The sequence below is a fragment of the Otolemur garnettii genome, unplaced genomic scaffold (assembly GCF_000181295.1).
Source record: "Otolemur garnettii isolate 467f Iridium unplaced genomic scaffold, OtoGar3 scaffold00042, whole genome shotgun sequence".
NCBI classification, from domain to species: domain Eukaryota; kingdom Metazoa; phylum Chordata; class Mammalia; order Primates; family Galagidae; genus Otolemur; species Otolemur garnettii.
In genome coordinates this window covers 9,683,255-9,685,491 of record NW_003852437.1, presented here as the reverse complement: position 1 = coordinate 9,685,491, position 2,237 = coordinate 9,683,255, and positions in this window count along the sequence as shown.

The window sequence follows — 2,237 nt, the reverse complement described above, 5'->3', positions numbered from 1 at the left end:
AGTCATAAGTGTAAAGGGGAAGGAGACACCAAGGTACCGGTGTCTCCCCAGCAGTTGTCTGGTCCCTTTGGCTGCTGGAGCCTCCAGTGGGGCAGGGAGGCTCCCTCCACTTGGGTAAGCTCAGGCCTGCTGGTTCCTCTGCTGGCTGCCCCTGCACCAACCGGCTGGTGAAGGCGGTGGGTCCTCCAGCCCATCTGGGCTGAGCCAGCTGGGGCGCCACCTGTCCTGTATCAACTTATTGCAAAACTTGCTGGAAAGATTAAATAAAGTATTTACTTCATAGCATCATGTAAACAATTAAATATGAGCTAGTAAAAGAACAAATTAATCAGTAAGAGCACTAACTTGATTATTTTGAAATACGGGTATAAAACTTGAGCCTTTCAAACTTTATTAATCTTATTCTAACTGAAATCCTACCAGATCCCTTCCTTTCTGTTATTTTATATGCTTAGTTACTACTTTGTAAATAGAGATAAGTCGGCCTAATCGCCTATTGTCTTCACTAATTGTATATTCCAAACTCTAGAAAATCAATGTCTCCAAATTTAGCCCCAGATTTTCTACAAATAAAGCACTCTCCTCCAGAAAAAAGCATTGATAATGGTAAAGATATTCTGCAGATTAAGAGAACAACAGATTTCTTAAGCAATGTCGTAAATTACTTCCTTAACAAAACAAACCCCTACAAGAAAGCTATATTCTCAACTTCACAAAGTCACCTAAGCAATGGATCACCAGCTGTTACAGAGTTAAAATAAACAGGCTATTTTAAAAAACAGGTCAAATTCATTATTTAGCCTTCACTAATCCACGCTTAGCACAGAAGAGTAAAAGAATTATTAGAACCACTAGAAGGTGTCAAGTGTCCTCAGGCCACTGTACCGTTGTTAGTGCAGGGAAAGGCAAAGGAAGGACAAGACATCAATTGCTTTAAAGCAGCAGGCCCATCCAGTGGGCTATTTCTCAGCAATAAACAGGAATTAAGTACCAGTGTGTCCTACAATGTGGCTGAACCTTGAAATCATTACCCGAGTGCAGGAAGCCAGTCACAAAAGCTCACACAATATATAATTCCATTTATATGAAATCTCCAGAATAGGCAAATCTGTAGAGATAGAAAGTACTTAGTGGCTGCCAGGGGTCAGGGTGGAGGAGATGGAGAGCCACTCCTAAGCCATGTGGTGTTTCTGCTTGGACTGATGAAATGTTCTAGAATTATCCACCCCAAGGATACACTGCATGCTGCGTGGGTATAGGACACACCTACAAATCAGACGTTAACTTTTCAAATGCAAACTATGGAATCTAACAGTGTGTACTCCCACATGAATCTGAAATTTTAAAAAGAGAGAAATGTTCTAGAATTAGACAGTGGTCATGTTTGTCATCATAGTGAATATACTAAAAAGCCCCAAATTATACTTTAAAATAGTGACTTTTATGTTATATGAATTATATTTCAAAAAAAGTTTTAAAGCACTAGGCACATTGGTTAATTCTGTTTTCTGTGGCTTATAACAAAATACCTAAAGTAATTTGATAAACTGAGTAATTTATCAAGAAAAGGAATTTATTTCTTATGGTTATGGAGGCTGAGAAGTCCAAGGTCAAGGGGCCCCCTCTAGGGAGGGCCTTTGAGTGGGCATAGGGTACCACATGGGGAGAGGGCTGAGCGTGCTAGCTCAGTTCTTTCTTCTTCTTTTTATAGTCACCGGTCTCACTCCCATGACAATGCCCTAATCCATTAACCCATTCATCCTTTAACCCACAAAGAACTGATTCATTCATGACGGCAGAGCCCTCCTGACCTTTTAAAGACCCCACCTCTTAATTCTGCCACTTGGGGATTAAGTTTCAATATCAGTTTTTGTTATTGTTGTTGTTGTTTTCTGAGACAGAGTCTCACTATGTTACCCTTGGTAAAGTGCTGTGGCATCCACAGCTCACAGCAACCTCAAACTCTTGAGCTTAAGCTATTCTCTTGCCTCAGCTTCCCAATAGCTGGGACTACAGGCACCTGCCACAACGCCCAGCTATTTTTTGGTTACAGTTGGCCTTGGCTGGGTTTGAACCCGCCAGCCTTGGTGTATGTGGCTGGGGCCATAACCACTGTGCTGTGGGCACCAACCCTGAACCCAGATTTTAAGGAACAAAGGTTGTCACTGTATTATAGCTGATTCCTGTACTTGCACTTAGAAAAAGAAAAGAAAAATACAGGTATAGACATATACAGA